We start from the raw sequence: 12,258 nt of genomic DNA on the forward strand, positions 1-12,258 counted from the left end.
GTCTGACTCTTGATTTAGGCTCAGGTCATTATCTCACAGTTTGTGAAATCAAGCTCTGCATCTGACAGTCAGAGCCTACTTGGGATTCTCTCTCCCTCTCTCTCTGTCCCTTTCCCATTCTCTCTCTCTCCTCCTCTCTCAAAATAAATTAATAAACTTTAAAAAGTAAAATAGGCAAATCGTAATCATGTGTCTTCAGGATATTAGTATCTTAAGACTTGGTTTTAACTGCAGAATGGGCTCTTTTTATTTCATAAGTAGACCCATGTTTTATCACTATGCTGCTCAATTCAAAATAAGGTAAAAGGACAGATAGAAGTGTAATCTCAGCTCAGCTATTGATAGCCAAGGAAAATGGTCAGAGAGGACTGTGTGAAGAGGTGATGGGAACAGAAGATATGCAAGTAGGAAGGTCTGCAGAGCTGAGATTATAGCACAGAGAAGGGAAATACAGAAGATAAAATGCTACTATATACTCTGTCTGCAGTCAGGTTTTCTTGGGTTGTTCAATGTTCAAAACTGGGAGCATCCCAGGCTTAAAATCAGTAAACTTTTTTAAAGGTATGTATGAGTAGGAATGGAGGAAGAAGTCAAACTCTCACTATATTCAGATGATATGGTATTACATATAGAAGACCCTAAAAACTTCATCAAAAATCTGTTAGGACTAATAAACAAATACAGTAAAGTTGCAGGATATGCAATCAATACACAAAAATCTGTTGTATTTCTATACATTGATAACAAAATATTGAAAAGAAATATTTAAAATTGGGGGCGGGGGTGGCACCTGGGTGGCTTAGTCGGTTGAGCGTCTGACTTTGGCTCAGGTCATGATCCCACGGTTTGTGGGTTCGAGCCCCTCGTCAGGCTTTGAGCTGACAGCTTGGAGCCTGGACCCTGCTTCAGATTCCTTATCTCCCTTTCTCTCTCTGCCCCTCCCCTGCTCATGCTCTGTCTGTCTCTCTCTCTCAAAAATAAATAAACATTAAAAAAAAGAAAGAAATAAAGAACAAAACTGGAGGCATCATGCTCCCTCACTCAGACTATATTACAAAGCTATAGTAATTAAATAGTATGGTATTGGCATTAAAACAGAAGCACAGATCAATGGAACAGAATGAAAAGCCCATAAATAAACTCTTGTACTCACGGTCAATTAATTCACAACAAAGGAGCCAACATTATACAATGGGGAAAGGACAGACTCTCAATAAATTGTGTTGGAAAAACTGTACAGCTGCATGCAAAAGAATGAAACTCAACCCCTACTTATCCCATACACAAAATATTAACCTCAAATGGACTAAAGATTTGAACATAAGACCTGGAACCATAAAACTCCTAGAAGAAACATAGGTGGTAAGCTCTTTGACATCGGTCTTAGTGATGAGTTTTTTTTTTTTTTTAATTTTTTAAAGTTTATTTATTTTGAGAGAGAGTGAGTGAGCAGAAGTGGGGTAGGGGTACAGGGGGAGGGAGAAAGAACTCCAAGCCGGCTCCTCACTGTCAGTGCAGAGCCCAACATGAGGCTCAGACTCACAAACTGTGAGATCATGACTGTAGCCGAGATGGAGTCAGACGCCTAACTCATGAGCTACCCAGGTGCCCCAGTGGTGAGTTTTTGAATCTTATATCAAAAGCACAAGCGGAGCACCTGGGTGGCTCAGTCAGTTGAGCATCCAACTTCATCTCAGGTCATGATCTCGAGGTTTGTGAGTTGGACCCCCGCGTCGGGCTCTAGCTCGGAGCCTGAAGCCTGCTTCAGATTCTATGTCTCCTTCTTTCCCTCTGCCCCTCCTCCACTTGTGCTCTGTCTCTGTCTCTCAAAAATGAATAAGTGTAAAAAATTTTAAAAAAGCACAAGCAACAAAAGCAAAAATAAACAAGTGGAACTATATCAAGCTACAAAGATTCTGCACAGCAAAGGAAACAATCAACAAGTTGACAAGGCAAACTATTTGCAAAAATATTTGCAAATCCTATATCTGATAAGGGGATAATATTCATATATTCATAATAATTGAAGAACATAAGACTCAATGGCCATTAAAACCCCAAATAATCCAATTCAGAAATGGACAAGAGGACCTGAATGGACAATTATCTAAAATAATACATGCACATGATAGACACATGAAAATATGTTCAACACCATTAATCATCAGGGAAATGTAAGTAAAAACCACAATGAGAAATGAATCAAAACCACACCTGTTATAATGGTTATTATCACAAAGACAAGAAATAAGAAGTCTTGACAAGGATGTGGAAAAAAGGGAATACTTTGCACATTTAGAATGCAAATTGGTGTATCTACTATGGAAAACAGTATGGCCGTTCCTTAAACAATTAAAAATGGAACAACCATATGATCCAGCAATTCCACTTTGAATATTTACCTGAATAAAACAAAAACACAACTTGAAAAGGTTGTATGCATTATTTATAATAGCTGAGATATGGAAGCAACCTGAGAGACTATTGATTGATGAACAGATAAAAATTTGTTATATATATACAGATTTATTAGAGTATATATTATATATAGAGAGTGTATGTGTCTATATTACTGTATATCTAGTATACATATTACAGTATGCACACACACAATGGGATATTATTCAGCATAAAAAAGAACGAAATCTTGCCATTTGCAACAAGGGCATTATGCTAAGTGAAATCAGACAGACAGAGAAAAACAAATACCATATAATGTCTCTTGTATGTAGACACTTAAAAACAAAATAATAACTCACAGATACAAAGAAAAGACTGGTGGTTGCCAGAAGTGGGAGAAATGGTGGAAGTCTAAAGGTAAAAGGACAATAATAGCATCAGAATGAAAAAAAAAAAAAGAGAGAGAGAGAGAGAGAGAAGGAAAAATAAGAGAACCAGTGGGTTTTAAGGAGAAATGATAAGATCAGCTTTGGCGATTTTGAGTCTGGGGTGCCAGTGGTACATAGAGACATCTGATAGGTACTAGAATATATACCTCTGGCCTTAGGGGATGTGTTTGAATTATAAGTAGATTGAGAAACATCAGCATATAACTGAAGCCAAAGGAGAAGGTGAGATGTGCCAGGGAAAATGGAGAGCAAGAGGAAGTACAAGGCCAGAGCTCTTGGGTATATTAATACCTAGTACATTTAATGTCTTGGCAAAGAAGGAGGGACCTGCAGAGGAGACTGAGATGGAACATCCTCAGGGGGAGGAAGAAGAAAAAAAATGGATGCTGAGGTCACAAAAGCTGATAGAAGTGTATTTCTCAACAAAGGGAGAGCAAGTACAGTAAGAATTGAGAAATGTGAGATTAGCAAGTAGGACGATGGCTGACCTCAATCAGAGGCATTTATGGGGGTGGAAGTCAGACTGGAGAGGGATAAGAATTGGAAAGGGATGGCCAAGCACAAGGAACTTTCCTAGGAAATTTGGCTGCCAGAGGGAGATCAAGCAGTGGAGAAGAACATAAGGATTTGAGGAAATGAAGTAGAGGGGTGGCGAGACAGTATGGTGAACTGCTACTGGGAAGGAGTCCATAGAAAGGCAGAGACTGAAGCTACAGGAGTATAAGGAAAATAACCCATTCAACAATTAGTTGAGAGCCTCCTATGTGCCAGATCAATCCAGCCACCCTCTATTGAGAACACAGGTGCAGACTACACATATGATGTTATATGAATTATTCTCCATAAATTCCCATTCTTCTCTTGCCCTTGAAAATCTGGACCTTTGGAAAAAAAAAAAAAAAAAAAAGGGGCGCCTGGGTGGCGCAGTCGGTTAAGCGTCCGACTTCAGCCAGGTCACGATCTCGCGGTCCGTGAGTTCGAGCCCCGCGTCAGGCTCCGGGCTGATGGCTCGGAGCCTGGAGCCTGTTTCCGATTCTGTGTCTCCCTCTCTCTCTGCCCCTCCCCCGTTCATGCTATGTCTCTCTCTGTCCCAAAAATAAGTTAAAAAAAAAAAAAAGTTGGAAAAAAAAGAAAACCTGGACCTCATACAGGTCAGATAAAAATACCCAGCTGGCTTAATCTAGGAAGATATCATCAGGAGGTCTTGATATAGGTGTGGTAAAAGTAAGGAAATGGTTAGGAAGATGATACGGTATTGATGGAGAATAGGATTCAGTGGCTGCTGTAATTACCAGTAGCAAATAGAAACTTTATACAGCTGCCGTTAGGTCAGCCTTGCTCATGTTTAGTTCACCTATCTCTGAGGACAAGTGGGGCCCCGGAGCCTAAGACTGGGAACCTGGGTAGGGTAAAGTTACTTTGGAAGGAAAATTAAGAAAAATGGGCTCCTAAAAGGGGTTGTCAAACATTATCTTGGTGCTCAAGCTCATCATTTTAGTTCTTGAGGTGTTGACAGGCACCACTTTGCACATGTGTCACACTATGCTGGGGGTAACATCCCCCTATGGGATAACATGCACATGTTTCAGCTTTCTAGTGGTGGTGGAGATGTTGACTGTGGTGATAGTACATGGCCACACAGGAATGGGAAACATATGTTGTTTGAAAAGACATAGAGGTTTACTAGTGGGGGGAAGTAACTAGATAAAATATTGAGGTATATATATGTCACTGATCTCCATTTTTCCTTCCCTTATTTATAAACATTTTGCTATGCCATTTGAATGCTCTTACCATGAATATTCTTGCAGAGCATCAAATAGAGGTCCTTTGAAGTTGACTCCACATTAGGACTTTTTAAAGGGGTAGGATCTCAATGGCTGTGAGCTGTGCCTAGGGAAGTATCTCCAAGAATCTCCAGGACTTTTACCTTCTACAAAGGTTTTGGTATCCAAAATTTCAAAAAGAAGCCTAGAAACTCAGGGCACTATGAGACTTGGTCATTAGATATTTTAGTGATAATCAGAACAGGAGAAAAGTGCAGCCTATGGGGCTTTAGTATAGATTAAGCCTCTAGACTTAACCATGACTTGGACAAGAAGGAGGGGAACATAATAACAGAGATTGAATTACTTCCCAGTGGACTGGATACTCAGAATCTGAGTTGATAAAAAGAACCATATTAATATGACATACTTCTCACTCTTTGATTTATGGCTATAAAGCCATATCCACTGCAAGACATACCTACAAATGCTGAAGGTCACTACCATGAACCCTATTTCTGCTAACTCCTACCAAGTGATAAGGTGATAAGGACACAGTAAGTGAACTTCCCAGTGAGTAATGAAATGTTCATCCGTTACTCCTAACTCAAGGGCTTCTGCTATATTACCCCTTTGAACTCAATATTCTTTCCTCAGTGAAATAAAGACTCCCCGTCACATATGATCATTGGTCCTGTCTCTTGAATATCGGGTCTCAGCTCCTCAATTTCATGTTTCTAATGTCTACTCCCGTCTTTATGCTTTCCTGAATTTTACTATTTTCTTAAGTCTTTATGCTTTTCTGTCTTTGTAGTCTAAGCTAATCTTCCAGGATTTCACTTCCATATTTTACTTTATATCTACCAAGAGTACTAATCCTGATCTGCAATTTCTCTAGCCTTTTCTGTTGTTTTGCTCTTGATTTAGTCTTACCTTGATATTGATACAGCACAATGCCTGTCTAGTACTCAAAACCTTGAAACTAAAACTAAATACCCATTTTTCCTAACATTCAAATACTCCATAATTTAATACAAGGATGTTTTTAACTTAAAGGTAACTTTATAAAACCAAAACACTTTAAAGTTATAAAGGAAACAGTAATGGTGGCATAGATTTTTTAGTTGATTTTTTTTCCTTTTTTTTTTTGGTTTATTTTACTTGTTTTGAAGCAAAGTGCATTCCCGTAATCATTATGTGTAGCCTACCACATCTATTTCTGCCTACTAATAGGCTCTTGGTAAAGCTCTAATTTGTATCACCAATGTTTGGGCATTTCTAAAAAAATAGGATAATATTGAAATGTTAGTGAGCCTTGAAAATTAATGCCTTGTAAAGGAGTTCCTTTATGGTCTCTATTAACCATATTTGTTGCCCTATCTTTGTAGTTTGGGTTCTACATTAAATAAAATTTGAAGAACTTTAGATCAAGAAAAAGAACCAAAACGTGACTAACAAGCAGAATATAGTGGCATTTAGAGAAGTAAACAAAATTTCTTGTTTACTTCTCTAAATGCCACTATTCTGCTTGCAAGTCATGTTTTAGTTCTTTCTCTTGATCTACTCTCAAGTTCTTCAAAAATAAAGAATGTGTACATAGTAAATAATATATTTGAGTGGAAGCCATCACTGGACATGTGATTTGTTAATCTAAAGAATAAATTTGTTTTACCTGTAAACATTGCGAAACAATAAAGCACTGAACATGGTTTTTACATCTTTTTTTAATTCAAAGAAAGTCATCTGCCTTCATAAGACATGATAATCCAACAGAGAAATAGATTCAAGGGTCAGAAATCTTGCCTAACTGAACTGAAGAGGCTCTGTTTATATTTTCCATGCAGACAGCACAGAAGATGCTAATGTACTCAGCTCATGAGTAGTTCACTATTGCCCACATGCCAGAACAATGTTCCTGAAACAGTTATGCAGAACTAAGCCCATCTCCAAGTAGTACTCAAGTGTGCCTGTATGATTAATGATGACTCACTACTCTTTTATAAAAAGCCAACATTATTATGACATAGCACATGTGGTATGACAAGAATAACAGCATTTTGCATGTCATGTATAGGATTCTTTTCAACTTACAAATGAAGCAAATGGGATACCCTGGGATTCAGGGACTTGCCCAAATTCGTATGGTTATTTAAAATGTCCTCATTTCTAATACAGTGTGTCCAGTTGCAATGTAGGACATTGATAAATGCAAGATACTTGTATATAATAGAAAACCACAGATATTTGAAAAGTGATCATCACAAAATCTGAATGGATTTTGAATTTCAAAAGTTGACTGTCATTTTTTAAAAAATTATTCAAAAAGTGCTCATAAGCCTAGAAATTTTATGAAGCCAGTGATTTATTATAATTTTTAGAATGCTTCATATAAATGTCATAATAGGTGGTTTCCAAATAAGACACATTGTTGAATTCAGAACTTTTATTCCTTCTGTCTTTAACAGTGTTATTTTTGCCAAGCACTCTAGTCAGTATTAGGAATCAAATGGTAAGATAGACATGGTTCCTACTTTGTAATTGCTTCCAGACTAGCAATTTAGAAGCAATTAAATAGCCAGTGAGAATTCAATATAAAAATATTTTAAATGCTTAGTATTTTTCAGGCACTATCCTAGGTGCTATAAGCAGCAGTACAGCAGAGAAGGAGGCTGACCACACACCTACCTTACCCTTCCTTGGGTTGGGAGAAGTAGAAAGAGAAAGAGAAAAATACAGAGACAGAAAGATAGACAAAGAGATAAAGAGACAGAAAGACACACACAGAAGTAAAATGTAGATAAATGTGTATCTATAAGTATCAATAGTTCTATATGATGTCACAAAATGGTAAGTGCTTATCCTAAGTTATCATAAGCTAGGATAAAGGGAACAGAATGCCAGGGGGTGAAGAAGAGCATGGCTGCTTTGGAAGGCTGCTCTGAGGTGTTGCATTGAAGCAAAGATCTGGGAGACCATTCCAGATGGTCCACATTCCAGAGCTACCACAAGCATAAAGGCCCAAAGGATGGAAAGGGTTTGGTGTATTAGAGGAAAAACAAAGCCAATGTTGTGGGAATGGAGTAAAGGAAAAGGAGAGAATTGATAGAAGAGAAGGTAGGAGGAGGCCAGGTCAGATTAAGCAAGGTTTATAGGTCATGGTAGGAGTTTTGATTGTATTCTATGTGTGTTGGGAAGCCATTTCAAAATAGGGAAATATAGGGGAAAGAGTAGAAGCAAAGGGATTAGTTAGGAGACCAGTGTAGGAGGTACTGGGTATAGGGTTGACCTGACAGAAGGTGGTCTTAGTGAAGTTGTTGAGAAAAGGCTGGATTTTATATATATATATATATATATATATATATATATATATATATGTATATATATATATATATACATATATATATACATACATATATATACATATATATGTATACACACACACACGTGATTACACACATACAATAATACACATACATACATACAATATGGGTTTGACCTACACGGGTCCACTCACACGTGGATTTTTTTCAATAAATACAGTATAAATATAGTAAATGTTTTTCCCTATGACCTTACTAATAACACTTTTTCTCTAACTTATTTAAGAATACAGTATATAACACATACAACATGCAAAATATATGTTAATTGACCAGTTATGTTATCAGTAAGGCCTCTGGTCAACAGTAGGCTATTAGTAATTATGTTCTTGGGAAGCCAAAAGGTATCCATGCGTTTTCAATTGGGCAAGGGTTTGTGCCCTTAACCCTGCATTGTTCAAGGGTCAACTTCTTACACGTGTATATGAGGTAAAGCGTAGTTGCTGATGATCTGACTGGATGTAGGATGTGAAGAAACAGGAAAAATCATGATGAATCCTGGATATTTGTCTTTGAAGGGCTATTTAACTCAACCTTGGTGAACAAGCTTTCTTGAAGAGAGTCATGTTCTACCAGCTTTATTAGGTCAAAACATGCAGAAGCCTCTAATAGATATATCCCCCAAACACATAACTAAATACTGCCCAATTACACGAAAATGGATTTTTGAGCTTATTTCTTCAACAGCAATCGGAAAAAAAGCTTATAAAGTATTTCGGTTGATTTACTAATCTTGAAAGAAGTTGATTATTTATGGAGGGTGGCAGAATGTTTCTGTGTTATCTTTCAAATTTCATGTATAGACATGAACATAGTTAGGAAACAAAGGAGAAGGGCAGTTTGTGTAGATTACATTTCATTGAAACTAACTAGGCCAGAATAGTTAAGTGTGAAGGAGGGTAGAGATTTATAACAGAGAGGGGGAAAAAACAAACAAACAAATATAATAATAAAATGTTCAAGTTGAAAGGAACTTAGAAGTCATTTTGCTCACTTTATTTCACAGATGAGAAATTAAGTATCAGAAATACTAGGTAACATAAAGTAATTTTGTAAGAAATTTTTTATCTTCCCTGTTCACATACAAGTATATATCATTTTTCCTTCTATCTCACTCTTGATTTTTAAAGAAAATACACCATGAAACTCATATTTTTTACCTCCTTTCCTCCCAAACTTCACTCAAATAACAGTAAGAACCTAACAAATATATAAACCTAGTAAGATGAATGGGAGAAGAACTTTCAGGGTACAGGATTCCAACAGTTTTCTGGAAAAGGGTAAAGGGATCAGAAATTACTAAAAAGATAAAGTAAAAACCCAGAAGCCATGTCCTAAAATACATACAGAAATGGCCGCAGTGGACCAGACAGATGAGCCAATATATGTGAGTTAAATCTTCATCTCATCAATAGATAATATTTTAAATTGATAATTTAAAAAGTAGCAGTATAGCGATTAGCTAGTTAATATTTAGAAATTTGGAGTTCCTAAGAATGGCTAACATTCTACATGTCAAACAGTATTCTAAAATATTTTACTGTAGGGGCGCCTGGGTGGCTCAGTCGGTTGGGCGGCCGACTTCGGCTCAGGTCATGATCTCACAGTCCGTGAGTTCGAGCCCCGCGTCAGGCTCTGTGCTGACAGCTCAGAGCCTGGAGCCTGTTTCAGATTCTGTGTCTCCCTCTCTCTGACCCTCCCCCATTCATTCTCTGTCTCAAAAATAAATAAACGTTAAAAAAAATGTAAAAAAAAAAAGATACTTTCCTGTATTGCAACTTATAAACCTCATACCTGCATCTCCATTTTATAGATAAGAAAATGGAGGCACAGAAAGTCAAGCCCAAGGTTGTCCAGCTAGTAAGCGGTAAAGCCAGAATTTGAACCCAGTAGTCTAGCTCCAGCCTCCACACTTGAAGCCACTATGTTATGCTAACCGTACATACAACTGCAGAAGGAACTACTACAAGAATTAAAACTAGAAATAGTTAAAACAAGTTATTTCAGAGAAATGGGCCTGGGGGTAGGCAGAAATGGGACACAGATTGTACCTTTTCTTTTTAGAGGTTCTATATTGTCTATTTTTTAAATTTTTTCAAATATTATTTAAAATTAAACCAACAGGGGCGCCTGGGTGGCGCAGTCGGTTAAGCGTCCGACTTCAGCCAGGTCACGATCTCGCAGTCCGTGAGTTCGAGCCCCGCGTCAGGCTCTGGGCTGATGGCTCGGAGCCTGGAGCCTGTTTCCGATTCTGTGTCTCCCTCTCTCTCTGCCCCTCCCCCGTTCATGCTCTGTCTCTCTCTGTCCCAAAAATAAATAAAAAACGTTGAAAAATAAAAAAAAAAAAAATTAAACCAACAAATACAGTTTTGAAAAAGATAAAAACAAAAGGGTTGAATGGTATTGCATGATATCAGTTGAATGACAGTGAATAATGTGAATATATTTGGATTAGCCTAACAGACCACATGAAGCATTTCTTCTGTTCTTCAGTTTCTATGCTAGAATTAAAAACAAAACTAAGCAAAACAAAAAGACCCAAAAACTTTTACACAAATATAAAATGATTCTTCATGTATCAAGAGACTCATTTTCGAACTTCAAGTACTTCCACCCTCTGTAATACTTAGAAGTGTGCTTAGAAGGAAAAGCCTGGAGCTAAAGAACCATAACTTAAAAATCAAAGAATACAGTTCAAGCCCTCAGTAACATTTATCTCTTTTCCCATATGGACTTAAATTCTAAGAAAGAAATTTAGGAAGAAGTCCATTATATAAGAAAACCAATGCCAGGAATTGAGGATTTTACTGTGTGAAGGCCACAGAGTCCTGTAAAGAGAGACCATAATTACATAATAATAAGAGTAATTAATTGAGATGTATATTATTAGTCTGTAGGCTATTATCTCAAATTGTTATCTCATGATGGTTAATAAACTGGGAAAATAAAATCAAAACAGAAATTTTTTATATTTAAACATTTTTTTTTTTGGATTATTATTATTATTTTTATTTTTAATATGAAATTTATTGTCAAACTGGTTTCCATACAACACCCAGTGCTCATCCCAACAGGTGCCCTCCTCAATACCCATCACCCACCCTCCCCTCCCTCCCACCCCCCATCAACACTCAGATTGTTCATAGTTTTTAAGAGTCTTTTATGGTTTGGCTCCCTCCCTCTCTTTTTTTTCCCTTTCCCTCCCCCATGGTCTTCTGTTAAGTTTCTCAGGATCCACGTAAGAGTGAAAACATATGGTATCTGTCTTTCTCTGTATGACTTATTTCACTTAACATAACACATTTTTTAATTTATATTTATTTTTGAGAAAGAGAGAGACAAGTTGGGGAGGGGCAGAGAGAGAGGGAGACACAGAATCTGAAGCAGGCTCCAGGCTCTGAGCTCTCAGCACAGAGCCTAACACGAGGCTCAATCCCACAAACCATGAGATCATGACCAGGAGCCCGAAAGCAGAACTTTGAAAGTGATCATTTAAAACAAAGAGAAGCTGGGGTTCCTGGGTGGCTTAGTCAGTTCAGAGTCCAACTTTGGCTTAGGTCATGATCTCACAGCTCTTGAGCTTGAGCATCGTGTTGGGCTCTGTGCTGACAGCTCAGAGCCTGGAGCCTGCTTCAGATTCTGTGTCTCCCTCTCTCTCTGCCTCACCCCTGCTTGTGCTCTGTCTCTCTCTGTCTTTCAAAAATGAATAAACGTTAAAAAAAAAAAAGAATTTAAAATAAAGAGAAGCTTAATTGACGCTAGCAGTTTTTAACCCAATAGAGCAAAAGTCAGCTGTGGAGTTTGTTAAAAATTCAGATGGTTGGACATACTGCATGGAAATTCTTTTTACTTGGCTAAATATGTAGCAGAGATATTGGCAAAAAATAAACAAACAAATAAACAAAAGCAACAACTGAACACGTGTCCACAACCAGATTTTAAAAAACACTGACCTAGTTAAGAGTATCTATGTTTAGGATAGATTATTTCCATTTGAAATAATCTGGTGATTCAGCTTGAAGTAATCTATCCTAAACATAGGAAAAATGCAATATCTAGCCAAAGAATGTTCAGGATAGTCAGGGTCAGGAAGTCATTTTGTTTTTGTGGTTCCCATCAATTTTAAGAGAAATAAAGCACCAAACAGGATAAATGGATTATAGATTAAGGAGTATTTTAGGAATATTTTCTGAAACAAAATGTAGTTAACATGGGCTCACTACCATCACAATGTAGCCAGATTAAAATATCCCCACAAAGTAT

Source organism: Neofelis nebulosa, chromosome 4 (genome assembly GCF_028018385.1).
Source record: "Neofelis nebulosa isolate mNeoNeb1 chromosome 4, mNeoNeb1.pri, whole genome shotgun sequence".
Lineage (NCBI taxonomy): Eukaryota > Metazoa > Chordata > Mammalia > Carnivora > Felidae > Neofelis > Neofelis nebulosa.